The 27,260-nt window shown below is 33.0% G+C and overlaps 1 protein-coding gene across 1 annotated transcript in view; it reads right to left on the bottom strand.

Annotated features, from left to right (window-relative positions):
- LOC148939462 (putative E3 ubiquitin-protein ligase makorin-1) overlaps positions 1–27,260 on the bottom strand; it is a 281,152-nt gene that overhangs the window by 27,559 nt on the left and 226,333 nt on the right. The gene's annotated exons all lie outside the window — the stretch shown is intronic.

The following is a 27,260-nucleotide window of genomic DNA, read 5'->3' as shown; positions in this document are numbered from 1 at the left end:
TCGTCAATTTAAAAAACTGGCCTATTAGAAATGCCAAAAAAAAACAATATGGCCTACTTTTTCTGAACAGATGTCCTCCTTGAAGATATTTTCAAATGGTTACCCTTACCTAACTTACCTGCTTTTCGAGATATCAAGGGGCCAATATCTAGAATTTGTTCCCCATTCGGCTTGTATTAATTAATTTATATGTCATTTCTTAAAGCCATTACAAGCTTTTTAAAAAGCGGAAGTCAAGGCAAATTTGTTTTTACCGGGGATGATTACAGCATTACTAATAACATAGTAAGAGGTAACCATTTCTCTTTCTACAAAATTATAGAGTTTATGTTAATACACTATTTTAAGTGCTCCTTTTTCTGACGCCTACAAGAAAAAAACAAAAATAAAAATAAAGCAAAACAGCTAAAACTCATGCAATCATACACCAGGGCATAACATATATAATCAACAGTACCCTTCACTTAAAATTATGCAACCACAGTTGAAAGTAATGTCTAACTATTTCAAAAATTGAGGTTGGGAAAACGGAATTCTTTTGGAATTTACCCTGTTATTTTAGAAGGCCAACAAATGAGTCGTTCAGAGGCTAAATCGATTATGTTTATAACACAAAAAATGGATAAAACCCCCAAAAAAGGCATACTGAATTTAATTTTAGTTAATGAATTAACCATTAAAAAGGTCCAGGTCTTTTTGGTTAATGAATAAGAAAAAAGAGAAATTAATTATAAAAAATTTTGCGACTCAAAAACGTTATCATTATTTTTAATGGATAAGAATTTCGCATATGAGAACCAATCAGGTTTTAAAAAGGTCGGGTTATTTGACTTCCCTTTCTAACATATGTTAAAGATCAATGTGATTGGCTTGCAAAATTACGTCACAGACGTAAACCAATGAAATTAAAGCAAAGTTTTGACCGGGAACAACGGGAAAGTAAACTTCTTTTTCTCTTGGGTTTATACCTATGTATTTCAGCATGCTGGAGAAGGTCCTAAGTACATCTTAATCTGGGCTAAGTCAAAGTGACTTCTTGAAAAATTATTTGGTATTCGATAGTTGAATGGTTTGTCACTGTGGTACCAGTCCCTATTTGTAGGGACTTTGTCAAAGTTCAGAGTCCCTAAAAGCATGGACAATGCAAGAAGACGGGGTAAATCGATATCCAACATCAATTTTGTGTCTGTGAGGACAAGAAATAAGAGAATTTTTTTTTTAAAGTGTTGGCTCAGTTCACAGTGCATAAATATTAGACAGTATGATCGTCCCCTATCTCACCCATTATAAAAACCCGGACCGAGGTGCGAGGGCTCCGGAGAACGTAAAAACATAAGCGACATTAGATCTTTTCACGGGTAGACAAGTCAGATTTCTCTTTAACGCGAAACTTGGCTTCAACGTTGGAACACTAAATTTTAAAGAAACCAATTATAAATTAATTTATTCCAATACATATACGAAAATCGGTAATAAGTGGTGCAATGTTATTATTATGTTTTTAGGAATTACAAGTATGTGTCAAAGTCTGGAGTTGGTTTCAAAGGCAATTTGAGAAAGTTTCTGCAAAAATACGTGTTCCAGAGTAGTTGGACCGCGGATGGCAGATCAAATGTGAGGAGCTGTTTGTACGCGCTAATGAAAGAGTATGTGGGAGGAGCTGTTTGTTCGCACCGAGAATGAAGAGCCAGAAATCATCTGCGATGAACTTACTGCTAATTATCTTTATACAGTGGCTTGGTGTGTACCTACCAATAAGATTATTTTCTCTTTTAGAACCCTGGTGTTGATAAATAAACGAAATGTTTGTGTCTCTGCCCTTAAATATTTTGTCCGTAATGATAATTTTTCGCCCTCATATTAAGACCACCTCTAGATTCTTATGCTTAGGGTTTGAAAGTTCATTGACTTTTACTTGGTCACAATTGAACCGCGTTTGCTTTTACTCCACTCATCGCACCCAATCAAACTGTTACTTATTTAATATATGCTACGCTTTACCCCCCCCCCCTAATGTGCAAATGTATAGTCGAAATTTGTTTATAAACTATTATATTTTATCCTATTTTGTTTTATTTCATTGGCATTAACCAAACTTCACTTCTTGCGTGGGTTCCAGCTAATACAACAATACCAGAAATTGCCTAAGTTCCATCCAAAAAGGACTAAGTTCAAGTCCATACATTTACGCAGGTCATAAGCCAGGGTTTCGGGCGCGTGAATCCATTCCGAATTCTTGAAATATCTACGATTCGTCCCATAGTTTCTTATATTATATTTATAATTCAGTTATTTTTGTGTACTTTTGACTTTTTATCCCCTTATCCTATTAATTCCTGTGTATAACTCATTTTTGACAATGAATGATGTCAAGCCATGCTTTCTTTGTAAAAAATCAGTTTTGACCAATATAAACTAGTTTGTTAAGAAAATAACTTTTAACAGGGACTAAGAAATCAAACTGTAGATTTACGTAGCTCCATCATCAGCATAGTTATTTAAGGTTACTAAAGGAAAAATAGGTTCAGAGAGAAAAGACCAAATATTATTCCTGAAACCTTTCTATTTTTAGCCGAGCTTGAGACAACTTTTGAAGAATATGTGGCAACCTTGGTGTAAAGACAAGCTAGAAATTATAAATTAAGGTAAAGATCAATGTCAACAAAGAGAGTCAACAAAATTTAAACGAGATCCTTGAGATGGAGAATTCCTCTAAAGGAAGCTCTGTAAGTTCTAGAAAAAAAAAAAAAAAAAAAAAAAAAAAGGAAAAGTTTTTGGCTCTTTATACTCTTTTTGGCATGGGGTTTAACATGAAGCCAAATGGTACAAATGAACAATTTTGAAAAAAAAACAACTGTTGCGAAAATCGTGGTCATGATAAACAAGGTAACATATAATAAGAGGTACTTGAGAAACTAAGGTTTCTTATGTTACTTTTCTTGCCTAGCTCCGACAACCTATACATATGACCTTTTCTTAGCTCTGTTCTATTCTGTTAATATATATATATATATATATATATATATATATATATATATATATATATATATATATATATATATATATATATATATATATATATATATATATATATATACTACTACACAACTCATCGCAGCACCAAGCCGCCTGAGGCCAACACAGCTACGCACGCTCCTCCTCCACCCCAATCGATTCAAAGCCTCCCTTTTTACACCCGCCCACGAAGTTCCCATTTCCTTTAAATCTTTCTTTATGACGTCTTCCCACCCCAGACGGGGACGACCTGCTTTCCGTTTAGCCCTAGATGGTTGGCCGGAAAGATCAATCTTCGGCAATCTGTCATCCTTCATCCGCACAGTATGCCCTAACCACCTCAACCTTTCTTTCATTATAGACCTAGAAAGCGGTATTGAACCACATTTTTCGTATAGCCTATTGTTTGAAATACGGTCAGTCAGCCAGGTACCCAGAACCATCCTTAAGCAATTTCTCTGGAAAACATCTAGCAAATCTTCATCCGCTTTTCGGAGCGTCCATGCTTCAGAGCCATATTTGACCACTGTCATCACTGTAGCTTCTAAGATTCTAATCTTGGTTTGCAGACTTATCTTCCTATTCTTCCAGACTTTTTTTAACTGTGAAAAAACACCCTGAGCCTTGGCTATTCTATTTTTGACATCTTCACTGCTCCCACCATGTTTACTAATAATACTACCAAGGTAAGTGAAGCTGCCCACCTGATCAATCTTTTCATTACCCAACGTCACTTTTTCATCTTCACTTATTCCTAGTCTTAGTGACTTAGTCTTCCTAACATTAATTTTCAAACCAATACTAGCACCCTGAACTCGCAAAACCTCTAAAACTTCACTCATTTTGCTCACACTTTCATCTAGGATGCTTAAATCATAAGCATAATCCAAGTCCAGGAGACTTTTTCCTCCCCATTTGATTCCGTGGTCTCCCATTGCCTTTCCTGTGCTCCTCAAAACAAAGTCCATCAAAATAATCCATAAAAAGGGGATAGAACCCAACCCTGCTTAATTCCTGATTTAATACAAAACCAGCTGCTAACCTCGTTTCCTACCTTAACCGCAGCAGTGCTATTCTCGTACATAGCACTAATCACTTTCATGTATTTGTCTGGTAAACCATACCAGGATAAAATCTTTACTAATGCTCTTCTATCAACAGAATCGAATGCTTGCTCATGATCTATAGGACCAAAGGTGTTTGAAAACTTAGGCACATCTCAATTATTAGCCTAAGAGTGAAAATTTGGTCAACACATCCTCTGCCTTTTCTAAAACCGCACTGCTCTTTTCTTAAAACTTTGTCTACGGCATCTCTCAGTCTAAAAAGTATCATATTACTAAGTAATTTACTACCTACAGTAGACCAGACTAATGCCTCGATAATTACCACACTCACTTTTATCACCTTTCTCATAAAGTGGCTTAATTAAGGTTTTCCTAAAATCTTTAGGGACTTCCCCTTTATAAAAAATCATATTCATAATCTTCAATAACTTATTTCTGACCTCAGAGCCACCATATTTAAGAAACTCATTTACTACCCTATCAGCACCTGGAGCCTTATTATTCTTTAATCCTTTTAGTACTGTTGCTAATTCCTCCTCACAAAACAAATCTTCCTTCACATCCAAGGTATCACAAACTTTTTAATTTTCCTCTATATTTTTTTCCTGCAACTCTATCTCGGTTAAGCAAGTTCTCAAAATGTTCGGCCCATCTCACTTTAGCTTTTTCCTTATCGCTAATTGCCACCCCATTCCTATCTTTGGCTGGGACAAGTCCGGATTGACTACTACCTCTCAATTTGTTAACGTGCCAGTACAATATTTTACTATTATGCCGTCTAGCTGCATCTTCTAAATCCTCGGCAATTTTATCCATGGCCTCCACTTCACATCTCCTTAGTTCATATCAATGCTTTCTCCACTTTCTTTACATTTCTTTTGTTTTCATGCGATCTATCACTCAGATAATTCTTGTACAAGTCCTTTCTCCTTTCTATTAAACATAAAGCTTTTTCACTAATATTCTTAGCTGTAGCTTTAGCTTTCTTCCCTAAGACACATTCAGCAACTTCACAAATTATTTTTCTAAAATTATTCCAACCCTCTTTCACATTATCAAATATTAAACAATTAAGTTTAGTATTCAGCTGTTCCTTCAAAGTTCTTCTCAAATTCTCATCCTGGATTCTACCAACATCATAATTTCCCGGGAGGTAGTTACACTTCCGAAATTTCCGCTTTAAATTAACTCTTGACACTACTAGATGGATATCTTTACTTTTAACATCAATAACAGCACTCCTATATACCCTAGTATCATGTATTGACCCTGCCAGTATTCGGTTTACTATAACATAATCAATAAGATTCGCTGTCATACCATCACGTGAATATCATGTTAACTTACGAGCCATTTTATGATCAAACGCCGTATTGGTTATACCTAGATTGTTATACCTACAAAATTGCAAAAGTCTGTATCCATTACTGTTTTCTTTTCCTACACCAAATATATATATATATATATATATATATATATATATATATATATATATATATATATATATATATATATATATATATATATGCATATATATAATTAATGAATTAGGATTAACCTAACTTCATTTCTTGGGTGTGTTCCCTATAATTAACAAGTAGGATACCATTTCTTTTTTGCAAGTTTAGTCTCTTTGTAGACGCTTTATTAGCTCTGAACATCCCCTTTGACACAATTTTTCATGGTTTTACATTCGGTTTTAGAATAAAATCCTCAATCTCGGGTTCTTGAAGAGTGTCAATATCAATTACAAATTTTAATTTGTGGAGGAGGTCTATTGCACAAGAGCAGTAAACAACTGTAAGACCAACTTGTTATGATAAGTTCGATCTTAGTAAAAACTGAGAGAATTATGCCCGTGCCCCATCATTGTCACATTTATCGATAAAGAAAGCCAAGTATCATGAATAACAAGGCAATTTTCTTGATTTTAGCGCCACACTTGTATTTAAAAAGCAAAAAATTAAATTGCAAGAAATCAGCTTAAAGAGTTTGCACCAACAGTAATTTGTGTCCAACTGTTCTCAACTAATACTGAGTCTTCTTAATTTTTGTCAGATTCCTCTCCCAGATAGCAAAACCGCTATTCTAGGTTTCCATCTTTTCTACTTTTAAAAATTATGCCTTAAACCTTGACTCTGATTGGTCAGTCAAGAAATTCATGCTTGAAAGTTGAACAATGTTCAACTCGAGAAAATTACGAACGGCGAACATAATTGGCGCTGTAGTCGTGCGTAATTTTGATTTCATCGACAAGTGTGACTATAACGTGGCACGGGTATTAACCAAACCAGGTGGATTCGTTCCACTGTTAGCACTTTAAAAATCAGATATGCTTAGAGTGCTTCAGCAAATGTTGAAGATCTCGTATTCTCGATCAATGCACGAATTCGCACTCAAATCATGAATGCATTGGAAAATATTGAGTTTTAGCTATACCTGAATCATCAGTAGATGTATTACATGCACAAGAATGTACTTTGGAAAGGAGAATAAAAAACGCAGAAAACAGGCATATTAAAACTAAAAATATATGAAAACATTGGAAAAATCGTGCCAATTTCTAGATTTCAGAGGAGGAGACTAAGAACCTAAATCCTCTATCTAACTCCTAAGAAGAGTAACAACTTTGAAAAGCAAACAAATTTGGGCTTTCAGGGATCAATCCCACGTGGAAAATCAAAAGTACTCGCATAAATTTCTCACGAATCCTACTACTGGACGTTTAAAACCAAAAGAAAAGATTATTGGTTATCTATTACCATAATATTAAACCTTCTCACTCGAACCTTTGTAGGCAAGAGTGAGAGTTCTAGTGGGCTACACACACCAGGTAAGTCTTTGAGCGTATAGGCACAGTTCCTAAACTATTTGAGACAGATGGCACTCCGTTGGGCATGGGACTTGATTCGTTAGAATTGGTCACATTAACCTACGCCTGGCCTTGCTAATTAATATAGGCTACGTCTATAGATAAATAAAAGAATTGTTATGTGACTACTACAGAGTGCAGAGCCCCTTGACTTTCTACATTTATTTCTCTTGCTTACTTCTGGCCGACACTACTTATATCTGATTGTAAAGATTTTGCTGACCGCAACATTTTTGTCACGATTTTTGCCGATGCAATCAATTCAACTACTTAGTCAGAGTTAACAACATTTGCATTCCTTTTCAGCTAGTTCATAATTAAATGTAAGAAAAAACAACAACTAAACAAAATAAATACTGCAATGCTTAGTAAACACTTTTTCGGCTCTTTGATATGATTTTTGCTTTCATACTGTGGTAATGGCACAGTGGATTTAGTTGAATTTGTGACATACACACCAGTCAAACGATAATTTTGGTGAAATGTTGATTTAGGGGCTACTTCCTCAGGCTCGAGCGTGGGATGGAAAGGGGACATGTAGCCCCGGACAAAAAGTTTAATATTTATCATGAATCTACTTTTTCGAACGCTACTTATACTGACGATTTGTAACGTTTGATGCATTATGGAATTAGACGTATTCACGATGATAATAAAAAGTGTAATTTTTGTCTTGTATAATAGCCCAATGACACGCTACACAATAGCAGAATGCAACTATGTAGCTACAGTGCGTCCACTGACCTCACTACAGGGGGGGATGGATATAGTCAAGCATGCCCAAGGCAAAAACAGTAGCCTGAATCACATTTGCTATTCTTGTAAAACAAAGCGACTTAAAACAAAATCCACATGTCCGCAATCTGCATTTAAGGCGAAATATCAAAAGTTATTCTAAAATATAATCATTTCAAAGTAGGGCTACTATCAAATCTCCAATTACACTCAAAACATTGTCAACTAAACGGCTTCAAAACAAAATAATTCGTATGTTTTTATAAAGAAACTTCCTCGCCAAAGCAGAGTCTAACTAAGGCACTGATTAACACCATCAACGTCTAGTCTCTTCTCAAATAGCCTACATAGTTTCTGGAAAATTTGAAGCAAGGCCATACCAAGGGGAGGGGATTAGGGGGGTTCGACTAAAAACATAATAAAATTGTATATTAACAATTTTTGTCATATGTTTTTTTTGTACACCCCCTAAAAGAATACCCCCCAAACAATAATTTTGAATACGGCCTTGACTTGAAGTATCCAAGATTTAAATCAAAGGATTATGCATTGTTTGTCGTTTGGATTCACAGCAAGATGTAGCGATCACCACTGATACTTCCTTCTGTACCACCTATCTTGCCTCAAACATTGCATTCAGTTCCATGGTCGAACCTCTTATAGACATGAAGCAACACATAAAGTCAATTCTTGAATAAGATTAAATTTTGAAGCCAAATATACCCTTTGTACCATTGTGCCTCTTTCACTCACTCATCTATATTCAACTCTTACTCCTGTGTTTTAGAGAGGAATTCATTTTCATTAAAGACCAATATTCACAAAAAAAAAACATATCAAACAGACCTACCACGTGAAAATCTATACAGATTTGTTTCTGGCAGGACTCACTATTTTAATCACTTACTACATATATATTGAAAAAAAATGCAATCATATAAATAAATAAAAAATAAACTTCATGGGAACCGCAAACCAATACTTACAGAAGATAGAAGACAGAATACAGCCCCCCCCTCCCCCTCACACCTCAGTATTCATTAAGATTTTCTTTATCTTATTTTTAAAGGGGACATACTCTCAGACATCCTAGTGCTTTGCGGTAGACTGTTACATAACGAAACACACCCACGCCTAAATACAAAACTAGACCTAGAAGTGGGTCGTCTCTCTTGTACTAGGTCCGCGGAATTCCTTGTATTATAAGAATGGTAGACAGAATTCGATGATAAAATATCACAAAAATAATTAGGTGCTTATTTATTTAAACACTGACACACGAAAATACCGGTCTGATAGTCCTTCAACTGCCCAACATTTAAAATATTAAAATGGCGATAACAATCCATTGTAAGTTCACATTTTTCAAAATAACCGAGCAGGCTGTACATGTTTCAAAATACAGATATAGCTCCAAGTACATGCGCCTAATGCTCGGGAAGCAACCATGCTCGTAAACCCTTTATAAATGTACCAGCCAAGTGTAAATAACACAATGCTTCATTTGAAGAACAAAGGGTGTTTCAACCCTGTGCACGTTCACGCACGAACACCCACAAATACAGTGATGCTGCTCCATTTCGTTCAAAGTCTTACCCGAGCTCTCTCAAGGAGTTCATGTTATCGCACCCATAACAAAAAGGTGTTTAAATTTTAAGGAAAAATAAGGTTTTTATCTTTTTACAGTAAAAGGTTTTGTTTAGAGTGTTTAAATTAGAATATAAATCCGTATTAATTACACATTTTAGCTGAATAATCTGGCTTCATCTTGTAATCTAAGCAATATCCACTGAGATGCTTTTTCCCCAATAATCCCTGGTCTCCCCTATCCCTGTGAAAAACATAATTCGTGGGCAAATAAAACCAGCGGAAAAGACTCGCGTAGAATCATTTTCTCACTTCAAGCTTATTTCCAAAAAAATACGAAACACGCGTTTTGATTTTGGAGAAAAGCATATACATTGGCTTGCAGGGTTGCTACCAGACCAAAAAATTTCGTAATATTCAGTTCTTAAAAACGTAACTTTTGATAGGAAAGTCTCTTTTCAAGGCAGGGTGCCTTAGTTTTGCTATCAAGAGCGGTACTTAAAGGGGAAAGGGGAAATTTGTTGCCTGTATAATTTGAAAAATATATTTTTACGTAATCTTATTAAAAATCCTTCCTCCATCTTTTAAAAGGTGTCTAAAAAGTATACAATAATAACAATTCATGCTTCTTTGCCTTCAAGAAATTCCTATTTATTCAGCTGTAAGTGCTGTTTCCAGTTTACCTGCAAAACAGAAGGACAGCCCCCCACCCCCTCCCGATGCGTGTATAAAACCCCAGGCTACTATTTTGCTTATCTTGTTTTTGTTGTTTTTAATTGCCATTATTGGTGTTTTAAACCAAAAGTTGATGAGTAATACGTACAAAATAAAAGGCAAATACAGGACACTTTAGAGTTTTGAAGAAAATAAGAAAACCAACTAGATTTTTTTTATTACTTATTGTTAAATTTCAATAAAAACGATCTTAATAACTCCAGCCTCTTAAAAACACCCAAAAAATAATTTTAATCGCTCCCTTCCCGTCTAATATTTTAGACTTGCTCGGTCTCAGTCTCACCTCCCCAAACTTCAAATTTGCATCGCTCCAACATGAAAATCTAAGCAATTCCGAGTGAGAGAGTTTTTGTTTTGTTTTTATTTTATCGAACAAAAAATATCTCAATCGTTGTCTTCAGTTTCTATACGAAACAACAGTTATTTTGCATAATATACATTTTTCCGTTTGTAATGTCAATCGTAACTCCCAACCAAAAGGAAGTAGAAATAAAAGAAGAGTTCACGCAATTCAGCCCCAAGAATGTTACCCTAAAGCTGTTTTGATGGGTCTCACAAGTCCAGGCACGTACGAAAAATTTTTAGGGGAGGAGGTCAAACAATAAAAAAAAAATAAAACTCATTTTCGAAAGGAACCAAAAATTAGAGAATTATTTTTTTTTCTCAAGAATATATGAATATAAGCGAACATGAGGGGCACAAAAAGTATTGTGTTTTACGTAACATTAACACCAAATTTATCTAGGTTTTAAATGCATACAAGGAAGAAGTCGATGAGTTGAGGAAAACAAATAAAAAAGATCAAATTATGCAAAAACGAATTGATTTTTTGCGCCGAATTTTCACTTATATTTAATATTTTCAAATTTTTAATTTTCAAATTAAAAAAAAAAATGTCTCATCCAAGATAACAGCCTAAGTTAACACAGCCTCGGGAAGTCCTCTTACCGTTGGGCTATATTGAAAAAATTGGAAAGAAACCGAACATTCGGAAGTGGTTGAAAAAAAGTTCACAAATTAAAAAAAAATTGTGTGACGAAGAAATAAAAGGCAGATGGAACAAAAAGATCTGAGAGGTAATAATAACGAACTGGAAATGATCTAATTAAAAAAATTAGGGGGGTAATAAAAAACCTATAATTTAATAAAAGTAGTAAGGCCATAGGCACTTGAAACCCTACCCGCAAACCTACGCCTGAGGCATAGATATGTGTGTAGGTTTTCAATGCATTGGGTTACCAGGGTCATTTGCAAAGAGGTACCATTTCTATAGAAGCTATAGTAATTTGAAATATCATATGGAATTTGCTTGAAGGTATATACTTTGCGTACGCACCCGCACCAAACAGGTGGGGTATAATCTGTTTTGCTACAAGTTTTTTCTCACACAATTAACTGAATTTATATTTCAGGTTATAAAAGTTTTTTTTTAGGTTAGACTGTGTTGGAAAAACAGGTATATCTTTTTAGTTTTCTTTACAATTCATATTAGTAAGAGACTTGAATTCAAAGAGAATAGTTTTTATTTGCAAGGATATTAGTAGAGGAAAAACATGAGTGTCGCATTTACATTATTGGAGATTAATGACGGAGCTAACAACAGTGATGTAATTACTTCTTTAGTTTACGAGATTTGCGAATTTTTTGCGAAGATGTATTAGCGTAAAGGTATTGCGATGGTTAAGAATGCCTCACGGGTAATTAAAGAATGGGGTGCTTACATCAGATACTTAATAGATATGACGCTTACAAGACACATTGCTAGAAGGTATTAAATAGCTTAATTGAAAAGTAACGATAGAATGACATTTTGACTTGACATAGCTTTACCTCGCCGATGTGGTCTGTATAATAAATAAGTAACGTTTGAAAAGTATTGTCAATTTAAAAAGAAATGGCTGAAGTGTGTTGAGGGGGATGAGTTGCCTGGGGGGTTGAGTTGCACGAGGGTTCAGTTAAAGGGGCTACAGTTACACGGGGGTTTCGGTTATACAGGGGTTCAGTTACAAGGGAAGGTTCAGTTGCACGGGGGTTGAGTTAAATGAGAATTGAGGTCCACAAGAGTAATAGTTTTCTTTAAAATTCATATTAGTAAGAGACTTAAATTCAAAGAGAATAGTTTTTATTTGCAAGGATATTAGTAGAGGAAAAAATGAGGGGTGCATTTACATTATTGGAGATTAATGATGGAGCTAACAACAGTGATGTAATTACTTCTTTAGTTTACGAGATTTGCGAATTTTTTTCGAAGAGGTATTAGCGTAAAGGTATTGCGATGGTTAAGAATGCCTCACGGGTAATTAAAGAATGGGGTGCTTACATCAGATACTTAATAGATTTGACTCTTACAAGAGACATTGCTAGAATGTATTCAATAGCTTAATTGAAAAGTAACGATAGAATGACATTGTGACTTGACCTAGCTTTACCTCGCCGATGTGGTCTGTATAATACATAAGTAACGTTTGAAAAGTATTGTCAATTTAAAAAGAAAGGGCTGCAGTGTTGTGAGGGGAAGGCGGTGCCGGGGGGTCTGAGTTGCACGCGGGTTCAGATAAAGGGGCTACAGTTACACGGGGGTTTCGGTTATACAGGGGTTCAGTTACAAGGGAAGGTTCAGTTTCACGGGGGTTGAGTTAAATGAGGAGTGAGGTCCACAAGAGTAATAGTTTTCTTTACAATTCATATTAGTTAGAGAATTAAATTCAAAGAGAATAGTTTTTATTTGCAAGGATATTAGTAGAGGGAAAAAATGAGTAGTGCATTTACATTATTGGAGATTAATGATGGATCTAAGAACAGTGATGTAATTGCTTCTTTAGTTTACGAGATTTGCGAAATTTTTGCGAAGAGGTATTAGCGTAAAGGTGTTGCGATGGTTAAGAATGCCTCACGGGATAAATAAAGAATGGGGTGCTTACATCAGATACTTAATAGATTTGACGCTTACAAGAGACATTGCTAGAAGGTATTCAATAGCTTAATTTAAAAGTAACGATAGAATGACATTGTGACTTGACCTAGCTTTACCTCGCCGATGTGGTCTGTATAATACATCAGTAACGTTTGAAAAGTATTATCAATTTAAAAAGAAATAGCTGAAGTGTTTTGAGGGGAATGAGTTGCATGGGGGGTTGAGTTGCACGAGGGTTCAGTTAAAGGGGCTATAGTTACACGGGGGTTTCGGTTATACAGGGGTTCAGTTACAAGGGGGGTTCAGTTGCACGGGGGTTGAGTTAAATGAGGAGTGAGGTCCACAAGAGTAATAGTTTTCTTTACAATTCATGTTAGTAAGAGAATTGAATTCAAAGAGAATAGTTTTTATTTGCAATGATATTAGTAGAGGAAAAAAAAATGAGTGGTGCATTTACCTTATTGGAGATTAATGATCTAGCTAACAACAGTGATGTAATTACTTCTTTAGTTTACGATATTTGAGAATTTTTTTTTGCGAAGAGGTATTAGCGTAAAGGTATTGCGATGGCTAAGAATGCCTCACTGATAATTAGCGTGTTTGTTTGTTGTTTTTTTTCAGGGGTGACCTTATCGACCCAGAGGTCCTAGAATATTGAGAGAGGCCTCATTCAAATAGAAATTAAAAGTTCTAGTGTCCTTTTTAAGTGACCTAAGGATTTGGACGGCAACTAAGCCCCCTCCTAGGATCATTTTTTCCCAAAGTCACCGGATAAAAAGTTTGAAATTGCCAGATTTATTAAAAAAAATCTAATAACTATGTCTTTGAGGATGATTTAATCCCTCACATGCCCGGGAGGAGGACTGCAAGTTATGAGCTTCGCCCATTGTTTGCATATTGCTTTGGTTATTGGTAAGTATACAGCCTTGTTCTTTTTTTTTTTGTGGTCATTTGATGGTTGGAGGGGAGGGATTTAAGGGGTAGGATATCTCCCAGGATGAAATTTTCATGGGGGAAGAGAAAATTTATATTTAAGTGGTGTCAGATTTACCAGTACTATGTAAAAACGATAAGAAACTAAATTTTAAACTAAAATTTAAACTAGAAACTAGTTTAAATAAATAAAACTTTCAGTTGAAAGTTTTTCAACTGAAAGTAAGGAGCAACTTTAAAACTTAAAAAGAACAGAAATTATTTCGTATATGAGGGGGGTCGCCCCTCCGTCAATACCTCACTCTTTAGGCTAAAGTTTGTGTATTGCTTTCAAAAGAGCTATTTATTCTAATTAAGCGACCTTTTTGATTCAGGGGTCATTTTTAAAGAATTGGAACAAAATTTGAACTGAGCGTGAAAGGCGAGGCGTTGAGGAGGAGGGAGTCCCCCTAATCTAAGTAATAATTTCCGTTCATTTTAAGTTTTAGTGTTTCTCCTTACTTTCAGTTGAATTTTTTTTTCTAATATTTATAATGCACTATAACATAGAGTGCTACAAACATCATAATAAACTCTAGAGGGAAAATTTATCTTTAAAAGAGGGGTTTTTAGTTCCTTACTAAATTTTTCTTCTTTTTTTTTTTAAGGAGGAAATGGATTCATGAAATTACTCTCCCCCTGAAATGCGACCAAGATGGAACGATACCACATCGATGCAAGCTACCAAAATACTCGGTGAAAATATCCCTTTACACATTGACAACAATTCAAGTGAAACAAGAAAACAGTTAAGGACACTTGTAAAAACACAGAAAAAGGACAAACATAGCCTTCTGTATAATGGTAGAGATGTGAGACGCTTTAGTCTATTAAATCACGCAATGAAATACCCTGTGATATCGTTATACCCCGTGATATCGTTATGCTAATCATTCCAACAAACAAAAATGCTTCAACGACCAACGATATTTTTTTTTTTTTTAATGTTTCTGTACATTGTGGTTTGGAAATTAAAGGCTATTAAATTTTTCACAATTTCAAAACGGTTAATAGACGACTCGAATTTCACTTTAAGCAATTGTAACAATATTAGATTTTCAACGGATGATAAATCATCCATCAAATCATGAGTAGAAAATACACTTTCAGATCCAGCATGCCAGGGAACACACTTTCATATTCAGCATGTAGGAGAACCCTAAATGTTCACCCCTAAAAAGGTAAGTTAACCCTAAATGGTTATTGGTTAGTGAACTGTAATCTGTTTGAGTATGATAAAAGCTTGTGGAGTACTACATTACGTTATATAAACAAACTGGGATTCTATGATAGAGTGATTACACCACTTAATAATAGTGGTCAGGAACTGAGAGATGTCCAGGAGGAAGTCAGTGGAATTTGCAGCTTTTTCGGAGTTGAAGCACTCTACGTAAAGGGCAGTGTACGTACAGATAAAGTTTTAATTCAAAAGTATGACCCTAGGATTCCACTTTTCAATCTAAAAGAGTTTAAGTGTCCTAAATTTGAGGGGGTTATCACCGTCCTGAAGACGAGGTTAGGTTCTTCGCACAGTGGATACCTAAGAACATACCTGATCGTGATAAATCCATAAGACATGTTAAAAACTATTCTATATCATGGGACAATCGTTTGTGTATTTTTAAGATTTAACTATAAGTAATATTTTTATGTAAACATTTGTTGTTGTTTTTTTTTATTTAACAAAAAAAAAAAAATATTTTTTAAAAATTAGAAATTTTTAAAATTTATTTATTTTTTTTTTTTTTTAAATAAATTAAAATGTAAAAATATGCTTAAAGTTATAACAATTGCGCTCTGTGATTGGTCAGAGACACGATTTGACTTCCCCACCGGTATTCTATGACCGGTTATTAACACTACCTAATCTATTGCATGTATTAAATAAGTATTTTTTACGCAGTGGAATGATAAACACATAAGTCATATCTTTTAAAAAAAAGTGAAGATGGAACATTTTAATAGAGTGTGTTTACATAACAAGGTTATTGTAGCATTGAATGCTGACAAAGAGAAGTGTTTAAATTTTGAGACAAGTACAGGTGGTAGCACTATTGGAAATGTATGCATGCATTGTCATAACAGTAAGGAATTAAATTTCTTTGGAATACCGAAAAAATTCAACTCTTATGTTGGTGGTTATGCGAGATTGAGATCTCCAGAGATGATTGCACTCAAAGAGAATGCCAACATAAAAATAATCATTGATGATAGAGGACAACTCCTTGTTACTGTTGGAGGTAACACATTACCTACTGATACATCCAATCGTCACCTTTCGGGTATTAGCATTCAACGGAAGATCAATAAAAGAAAGGCCTTCTCTTCTACTAATATCGTAAACCATATCTTGTTTACGTTTTGAAACTGTTACCTGTGTAAAAATAATGTGATAATAGACAGTGAAATTGCCAGAAAAATAAAAAGGGCATTGTCAGAAAATATCACGATGGAATATAAAGATGAATCGATTAAAAACAAACCACCAGCAAACGTTACTGCCATTGATCAAACAGTCATTGATCCAAATAATACCAAAGACGAAACGCATATTGAGCCTGTTGATGAGACACCAGTAAAAATTGTGTATGACTCTAAATGGAATAACGATTATTCTACTGATTACGAACTAAGAAAAGACAATAGCTATAATATCAAGAGAGAACATGGTGAACTATTTTATGGAACAGATTCAAAATGTCCAAAGTTAATCATTGATATTAATAATGTATCGTAATATATTTTTTGTATTAATATTCTACATAGCATTATTTCATTAAAAATATATTATGCATTACATTGTTATGTGTTCATTATTTTTAGAGTAAGCTAGCATATCAAACGTTTAGAATGTCTAATAAAACGTCGCAGATGTAAGAAAAGGAATTTGCATACATCTATTGTCAGACACATGGGAACAAATTCATTCTTGAATTCGCCTCCTGGATAAATAAAAAAAGACAATTCATTCAAGAAATTATGACGAAACTCTAAGTAAGCAACAAACTCTTTCTTGAAGTTACCTCAGGGATACACAATGCAGAAATTTCATTTAAGAAATTATCAAAAACTGTAAGTAAGTAGCCAATTCTTTCAAAAATATGTTAATACGTTTAAGCAATAAATCTCTTTAAGCTTAACCCGTCTTTATTCTTTAGAATAGTTTTATGCATTTCATTAAATTATGAAGAAATTGTAAGTAAGTAACAATAGCTTTCTTGAATTCGCTTCCTGGACACAATACAGATATTTAATTCAAGAAATCATAATAAAATCGCAAGTAAGTAATAAAGTCTTTATTGTTTTCACCTATTGGATACACAATACTGAAATTTCATTCATGAAATTATGAAGGAATTTTAAATAGGTAACACACTCATGCTACCTCATGGATACACAATGAAGAAATGTCATTTAATAAATTATCAAAAATTTTAAGTAAGTAGCAAATTCTTTCTTGAATTCGCCTCCTTGGTAAATAAACAAGAAAGTTCAATAAAGGAATTATGAAAAAATTGTAAGTAAGTAGCAAATTCTTTCTTGAATTCACCTTCTGTATATACAAAAAGACATTTCGTTTGAGAAATTATGACAAAACTCAAAGTAAGTAGCAAACTCTTTATTGTTTTGATGACTTAGATACACGATGTAGAAATTTAATTCAAGAAACTATGAAAAAATTCTCAGTAAGTAACAATTTCTTTCTTGAAGTCAACTCTTGGATACACAATACGGAAATTTCATTTAAGAAATTATGAAAAAAAAACATTTTCTTTCTTGAAGTCAACTCTTGGATACACAATACGGAAATTTCATTCAAGAAATTATGAAAATATTTGTAAGTAAGTAACAAACTCTTTTTGTTTTCACCTCTTGGATATACAGTACAGATACTTCATTCAAGAAATTATGAAAAACCCGCAAGTAAGTTACTTTTTTTTCTCTTTATCAAAAACAATTTTCACTTAGCTACACGATGTAGAAATTTAATTCAATAAATTAGTAAAAAATTATAATAAAGTAACACTTTATTTATTTAATTAAACTCATTGATAAAAAATACTTATATTTCATTCAATAATTTCCTGAATTAGATACACGATTTATAAATTTGATTCAAGAAATTATGAAAATATTATCAGTAAGTAACAATTTCTTTCTTGAAGTCATCTCTTGGATACACAATACAGAAATTTCATATGAAAATATTTGTAAGTAAGTAACAAACTCTTTATTGATTTCACCTCTTGGATATACAGTACAGATTTTTCATTCAAGAAATTATGAAAAAATCACAAGTAAGTAACTTTTTTTTCTCTTTATCACAAACAATTTTCACTTAGCTAAATGATGTAGAAATTTAATTCAAGAAATTATTGAAAAATTCTCAGTAAGTAACAATTTCTTTCTTGAAGTCAACTCCTGGATACGCAATAAGGAAATTTCATTCAAGAAATTGTGAAAAAATTGTAACTAAGTAGCAAATTCTTTCTTGAATTTACCTGTTGGACAAACAAAAAGACATTTCGTTCAAGAAATTATGACAAAATTCTAAGTAAGTAACAAACTCTTTATTGTTTTCACAAGTTAGATATACGAAGTAGAAATTAAATTCAAGAAATTATGAAAAAATTCTCAGTCTAAGTAGCAAATTCTTTCTTGAATTCACCTGTTGGATAAACAAAAAACATTTTTCACTTAGCTAAATGATGTAGACATTTAATTCAAGAAATTATTGAAATATGCTCAGTAAGTAACAATTTCTTTCTTGAAGTCAATTCTTGGATAAGCAATGCGGACATTTCATTCAAGAAATTATGAAAAAATTGTAACTAAGTAGCAAATTCTCTCTTGAATTTACCTGTTGGACAAACAAAAAAGACATTTCGTTCAAGAAATTATGACAAAATTCTAAGTAAGTAACAAACTTTATTGTTTTCACAAGTTAGATATACGACGTAGAAATTAAATTCAAGAAATTCTTAAAAAATTCTCAGTCTAAGTAGCAAATTCTATGTTGAATTCACCTGTTGGATAATCAAAAAAACATTTCGTTCAAGAAATTATGACAAAATTCTAAGTAATTAACAAACTTTATTGTTTTCACGAGTTAGATATACGACGTAGAAATTAAATTCAAGAAATTATGAAAAAATCGCAAGTAAGTAGCTTTTTTTTCTCTTTATCACAAACAATTTTCACTTAGCTACTCGATGTAGAAATTTAATTCAAGAAATTATGAAAAATTTTTCAGTAAGTAACAATTTCCTTCTCGAAGTCAACTCTTGGATACACACAATACGGAAATTTCATTCAAGAAATTATAAAAAATATTTGTAAGTAAGTAACATGTCTCTTTATTGATTTCACCTCTTGAATATACAGTACAGATACTTCATTCAATAAACGAGATTAAACACGTTTTAAAACTACATGCTATTTGTATGCCTTTCCTTGGCACCTTTCCAAATGAGCGGGGATTCCCCACTGGTTCCTACACATTGCAAAAAAGTGAGCAGTAAGAAAACTCTACGTTTTCAACCAGACTGGTTTTTTAGGGACCAATCGGGAGATATATGTAAAGTCGACATACCTTTATTTCATTTTTTTAAGGTTCATTTAGACGAGGTTACGTGCGCGCACGTAACCTCGTCTAAATGAACCTTAAAAAAATAATTTCTTGAACGAAATGTCTTTTTTGTTTGTCCAACAGGTAAATTCAAGAAAGAATTTGCTACTTATTTACAATTTTTTCATAATTTCTTGAATGAAATTTCCGTATTGCGTATCCAAGAATTGACTTCAAGAAAGAAATTGTTACTTACTGAGAATTTTTCAATAATTTCTTGAATTAAATTTCTAGATCATTTAGCTAAGTGAAAAATGTTTTTTGTTTATCCAACAGGTGAATTCAAGAAATAATTTGCTACTTAGACTGAGAATTTTTTCATAATTTCTTGAATTTAATTTCTACGTCGTATATCTAACTCGTGAAAACAATAAAGAGTTTGTTACTTACTTAGAATTTTTTCATAATTTCTTGAACGAAATGTCTTTTTGCTTGTCCAACAGGTAAATTCAAGAAAGAATTTGCTACTTAGTTACAATTTTTTCATAATTTCTTGAATGAAATTTCCATATTGCGTATCCAAGAATTGACTTCAAGAAAGAAATTGTTACTTACTGAGAATTTTTCAATAATTTCTTTAATTAAATTTATATATCAATTAGCTAAGTGAAAATCTTTTTTAATAAAGAGAAAAAAAAAGCTACTTACTTTCGATTTTTTAATAATTTATTGAATGAAAAATCTGTACTGTATATACAAGAGGTGAAATCAATAAAGAGTTTTTTACTTACTTACAAATATTTTCATATGAAATTTCTGTATTGTGTATCCAAGAGATGACTTCAAGAAAGAAATTGTTACTTACTGAGAATTTTTTCATAATTTCTTGAATCAAATTTCTACATCGTGTATCTAAGTCAGGAAATTCTTGAATGAAATTTCCGTATTGTGTATCCATGAGTTGACTTCAAGAAAGAAATTGTTACTTACTGAGAATTTTTTCCCAATTTTTTGAATTAAATTTCTACATCGTGTAGCTAAGTGAAAATTGTTTTTGATAAAGAGAAAAAAAAGTTACTTACTTGCTGTTTTATCATAATTTCTTGAATGAAGTATCTGTACTGTATATCCAAGAGGTGAAAAAAAAAACAGTTTGTTACTTACTTACAAATATTTTCATAATTTCTTGAATGAAATTTCCGTATTGTGCATCCAAGAGTTGACTTCAAGAAAGAAAATGTTTTTTTTTCATAATTTCTTAAATGAAATTTCCGTATTGTGTATCCAAGAGTTGACTTCAAGAAAGAAATTGTTACTTACTGAGAATTTTTTCATAATTTCTTGAATTAAATTTCTACATAGTGTATCTAAGTCATGAAAACAATAAAGAGTTTGTTACTTACTTGGAATTTCGTCATAATTTCTCGAAAGAAATGTCTTTTTGTTTATCCAGCAGTTAAATTCAAGAAAGAATTTGCTACTTACTTACAATTTTTTCATAATTTCTTTAATGAATTGTCTTTTTTATTTACCCAGGAGGCGAATTCAAGAAAGAATTTGCTACTTACTTAAAATTTTTGATAATTTCTTAAATGAAATTTCTGCATTTTGTATCCATGAGGTAACATGAGTGTGTTAACTATTTAGAATTACTTCATAATTTCTTGAATGAAATTTCAGTATTGTGTATCCAATAGGTGAAAACAATAAAGACTTTATAACTTACTTGCGATTTTATTAATATTTCTTGAATTAAATATCTGTATTTTGTCCAGGAAGTGAATTCAAGAAAGCTATTGTTACTTACCTACAATTTCTTCATAATTTAATGAAATGCATAAAACTATTCTAAAGAATAAAGACGGGTTAAGCTTAAAGATATTTATTGATTAAACGTATTAACATATTTTTGAAAGAATTTGCTACTTACTTACTTACAATTTTTGATAATTTCTTAAATGAAATTTCTGAATTGTGTATCCATGAGTTAACTTCAAGAAAGAGTTTGTTGCTTACTTAGAGTTTCTTCATAATTTCTTTAATGAAATGTCTTTTTTTATTTATCCAGGAGGCGAATTCAAGAAAGAATTTGTTCCCATGTGTCTGACAATAGATGTATGCAAATTCCTTTTCTTACATCTCCAATGTTTTATTAGACATTCTAAACGTTTGACATGCTAGCTTACTCTAAAAATAATGAACACATAACAATGTAATGCATAATATATTTTTAATGAAATAATGCTATGTAGAATATTAATACAAAAAATATATTACGATACATTATTAATATCAATGATTAACTTTGGACATTTTGAATCTGTTCTATAAAATAGTTCACCATGTTCTCTCTTGATATTATAGCTATTGTCTTCTCTTAGTTCGTAATCAGTAGAATAATCATTATTCCATTTTGAGTCATACACAATTTTTACTGGTGTCTCATCAACAGGCTCAATATACGTTTCGTCTTTGGTATTATTTGGATCAATGACTGTTTGATCAATGGCAGTAACGTTTGCTGGTGCTTTGTTTTTCATCGATTCATCTTTATATTCTATCGTGATATTTTCTGACAATGCCCTTTTTATTTTTCTGGCAATTTCACTGTCTATTATCACATTATTTTTACACAGGTAACAGTTTCGACACGTAGACAAGATATGGTTTACGATATTAGTAGAAGAGTAGGCCTTTCTTTTATTGATCTTCCGTTGAATGCTAATACCCGAAAGGTGACGATTGGATGTATCAGTAGGTAATGTATTAGCTGCAACAGTAACAAGGAGTTGTCCTCTATCATCAACGATTATTTTTATGTTGGCATTCTCTTTGAGTGCAATCATCTCTGGAAATCTCAATCTCGCATAACCATCAACATAAGAGTTAAATTTTTTCGGTATTCCAAAGAAATTTAATTCATTACTGTCAGGACAATGCATGCATACATTTCCAATAGTGCTACCACCTGTACTTGTTTCAAAGTTTAAATACTTCTCTTTGTCAGCATTCAATGCTACAATAACCTTGTTATGTAAACACACTTTATTAAAATGCTCCATCTTCACTTTTTTTTTAAAAGATATAACTTATGTGTTTATCATTCCACTGCGTAAAAAATACTGATTTAATACATGCAATAGATTAGGTAGTGTCAATAACCGGTCATAGAATACCGGTGGGGAAGTCACATCATGTCTCTGACCAATCACAGAGTGCAATTGTTAGAACTGTAAGCATATTTTTACATTTTAATTTATGTACAAAAAGAAAAAAATAAATCAAGTGTAAAAATTTTGAAGTTTTAAAAAGGATTTTTTTTTTGAGAAAGAAAAAAAAACAACAACAAATGTTTACATAAAAAAAGTAATTATAGTTAACCCTTCAACATACACAAAATATAGTCCAATGATATAAAATATTTTTTAACATGTATTATGGATTTATCAAGATCAGGTATGTTATTAGGTATCCACTGTGCGAAGAACGTAACCTCATCTTCAGGACGGTGATAACCCCCCTCAAATTTAAGACACTTAAACTCTTCTAGATTGAAAAGTAGAATCCTAGGGTCACACTTTTGAATTAAAACTTTATCTGTAGGTACATTGCCCTTTAGGTAGAGTGCTTCAACTCCGAAAAAGCTGCAAATTCCACTGACTTCCTCCTGGACATTTCTCAGTTCCTGACCAGTATTATTAAGTGGTGTAATCAGTCTATCATAGAATCCCAGTCTGTTTATATAACGTAATGTAGTACATCACAATTTTGTATCATACTCAAACAGATTACAGTTAACAATGCCATAGCCGTTTAGGATTAACTTACCTTTTTAGGGTGGGAACAGTTATGGTTTTCCTATATGCTTAATATGAAAGTGTGTTCGCTGGCATTCTGGATCTGACAGTGTATTTTCTACTCATCATTTGATGGAAGATTTATCATCTTTTTAAAATCTAATATTGTTAAAATTGCTTAAATTGAAATTCGAGTCGTATATTAACAGTTTTTAAATTGTGAAAAATTTAATATAATTTAATTTATAAATAAAAATGTACAGAAACATTTAAAAAAAAAAAAAAAAAAAATCTTTGGTCGCTGAACCATTTTCTTGTTTTTGAATGCTTAGCGTAACAATATCAAGGGGTATAACGATTTCACAGGGTATTTCATTTTGTGATTTAATTGATTAAAGCATCTAACATCTCTACCATTATAAAGAAGGTTATATTTGTACTTTTTCTGTGTTTTTGCAAGTGTCCTTAACCGTTTTCTTGTTTCACTCGAATCGTTGTCGATGTGTAAAGGGGTATTTTCACCGTGTATTTTGGTAGCTTGCATCGATGTGGTATCGTTCCATCTCGGTCGCTTTTCCGGGGGGGAGTAATTGCATGAATCCACTTCCTCCTAAAAGAAAAAAAAAAATTTTTAGTAAGGAAATAATAACCCCTCTTTTACAGATAAATTATCCCTCTAAATTTGATTCTGATGTTTGTAGCGCTCTATGTTATAGTCCATTAGAAATATTCAAAAAAAATTTTCAACTGAAAGTAAGGAGAAACACTAAAACTTAAAATGAAGCAAAATTATCACGTATATTAGGGGGGTTTCCTCCTCATCAACACCTCGCCTTTCACGCTAAGTTCAAATTTTGTTCCAATTCTTTAAAAATGGCCCCTGAATCAAACAGGTCGCTTAATTAGAATAAATAGCTCTTTTGAAAGCAATAAACAACCTATAGCCTAAAGATTGAGGTATTGAAGAAGGGGCCAACCCCCTCATATAAGATATAAATTCTGGTCTTTTTTGGTTTTAAAGTAGCTCCTTACTTTCAGTTGAAGAAATTTCAACTGAAATTTTTATTTATTTAAACTAGTTTCTGGTTTAAATTTTCGTTTAAAATCTATTTTCTTATGGTTTTTAAATTGTGCGGGGAAATCTGACACCACCTACATATAAATTTTCTCTCCCCCCATGATAATTTCCACCAGGTATAGAGCCTCCCCCTAAACTCCTCCCCCCCCACCCCTCCATCCACCACAAAAAAAAACTGAAAACGTCTGTATACTTCCCAATAACCAATGCTATATGCAAACAATGGATAAAGCTCATAACTTGCAGTCCTCCCCCCGGGCCTGTGAGTGATAAAATAGCCTTCAAAGACATAGTTATTAAATTTTTTTTTGAATAAAGAGGGTATTATCAAAATTTTCATTCAATTAATGTGTGAAAAAATGATCCTTTGAGGGGGTTTAGTTTCTGTTTAAATTCTGATATCACTTAAAAATAGCATTTGAAATTTTAATTTGCAATTGAATGAGACATTTAGCAATATTCTAGGACCTCTAGGTCTATAAAATCACCCCTAAAAAAAAAAAAATAAACACGCTAATTACCTGTGAGGCATTCTTAACCATCGCAATACCTTTACGCTAATACCTCTTCGCAAAAAAAATTTCGCAAATCTCGTAAACTAAAGAAGTAATTACATCACTGTTGTTAGCTCCATCATTAATATCCAATAATGTAAATGCACCACTCATTTTTTTTCCTCTACTAATATCCTTGCAAATAAAAACTATTCTCTTTGAATTCAGTTCTCTTACTAACATGAATTGTAAAGAAAACTATTACTCTTGTGGAACTCAATCCTCATTTAACTCGACCCCCGTGCAACTGAACCCCCCTTGTAACTGAACCCCTGTATAACCGAAACCCCCGTGTAACTGTAGCCCCTTTAACTGAACCCTCGTGCAACTCAACCCCCCATGCGCCTCGTCCCCCTCCAAACACGGCAGCCCTTTCGTGTTAAATTGACAATACTTTTCATACGTTACTTCTGTATTATACAGACCACATCGGCGAGGTAAAGCTAGGTCAAGTCACAATGTCATTCTATCGTTACTTTTCAATTAAGCTATTGAATACCTTCTAGCAATGTCTCTTGTAAGCGTCAAATCTATTAAGTATCTGATGTAAGCATCCCATTCTTTAATTACCCGTGAGGCATTCTTAACCATCGCAATACCTTTACGCTAATAGTTCTTCGCAAAAAATTCACAAATCTCGTAAACTAAAGAAGTAATTACATCACTGTTGTTAGCTCCATCATTAATCTCCAATAATGTAAATGCACCACTCATTTTTTTACTCTACTAATATCATTGCAAATAAAAAATATTCTCTTTGAATTCAATTATCTTAATAACATGAATTGTAAAGAAAACTATTACTCTTGTGGAACTCAATCCTCATTTAACTCAACCCCCGTGCAACTGAACCCCCCCCCTTGTAACTGAACCCCTGTATAACCGAAACCCCCGTGTAACTGTAGCCCCTTTAACTGAACCCTCGTGCAACTCAACCCCCCATGCGGCTCATCCCCCTCACAACACTTCCGCCCTTTCTTTTTAAATTGAAAATACTTTTCAATCGTTTATTATGTATTATACAGACCACATCGGCGAGGTAAAGCTAGGTCAAGCCACAATGTCATTCTATCGTTACTTTTCAATTAAGCTATTGAATACCTTCTAGCAATGTCTCTTGTAAGCGTCAAATCTATTAAGTATCTGATGTAAGCACCCCATTCTTTAATTACCCGTGAGGCATTCTTAACCATCGCAATACCTTTACGCTAATAGCTCTTCGCAAAACATTCGCAAATCTCGTAAACTAAAGAAGTAATTACATCACTGTTGTTACCTCCATCATTAATCTCCAATAATGTAAATGCACCACTCATTTTTTTTCCTCTACTAATATCTTTTCAAATAAAAACTATTCTCTGTGAATTCAATTCTCTTACTAATATTAATTGTAAAGAAAACTAAAAAGATACACCTTTTTTTCCAACACAGTCTAAGCTAAAAAAAAAAACTTGTGTAAAATTAAATAGAAAATAATTTAATTGTGTCAGAAAAAACTCGTATCAGCACAGATTATACCCAACCTGTTTGGTACGGGCGCCTGCGCAAAGTATATACCTTCAAGCAAATTCCATATGATATTTCAAATTACTATAGCATCTATAGAAATGGTACTTCTTTGCAAATGACCCTGGTAACCCAATGCATTGAAAACCTACACACATATCTATGCCTCAGGCGTAGGTTTGCGGGTAGGGTTTCAAGTGCCTATGGCCTTACTACTAATAAAGAAACGCCGAGAAATTTACGTTTCAGGGGGTTGGGGCCCAGTCTAGCCTGTGTGGTCCCTATGAATCAGATTTTAAGTAAAATCTAAGCCTACCCTATACAGATACAAGACTGTTTATTTTCTTCATAAAAATGGGCATTAGCCTAGTTGTCGTTTCTGAAGCCATATATTTAGTGATTGTCCTTTTCTGAAAATTTATGCTAAACACACAAGCAACACCATTAAATTATTTATTTTATAATATTTCCAAATAGCATCGCCCCTTTTCTGAAAATACACCCACCCCCCTGATGGTCCGGGATACATCCCTAGGAATATATTAGAAAAAAAAATCAACCAATAAAATTCTTACTTTACAATATGAAAGAACACGAAAGAATGTAACAAGAAAGAATGTTCTCCGAAGATTTGACACAACGATCAAATATATTTATACAGTTGTATATGTAACTGAAAATGGAGAGGGGGGTATAATTTGAAAAAAGTGACCATGATATTTGGAAAAAGTTTAGCATAAAATCGAAAATTCCGGCTCAACTAACCCACCCCCCTCCTTAATGCTTAGATATAACCAAAAAATGGCATATATTTTTACAGTGTCATATATTTTGTCAATACCAGCTGTTCATAATACCA

This window comes from Artemia sp. Qi Xiang Cuo, chromosome 21, assembly GCF_049724085.1.
Source record: "Artemia sp. Qi Xiang Cuo chromosome 21, ASM4972408v1, whole genome shotgun sequence".
Lineage (NCBI taxonomy): Eukaryota > Metazoa > Arthropoda > Branchiopoda > Anostraca > Artemiidae > Artemia > Artemia sp. Qi Xiang Cuo.
Note: the sequence above shows the minus strand (reverse complement) of the source record. Positions and strands in the feature narration are given on the sequence as shown.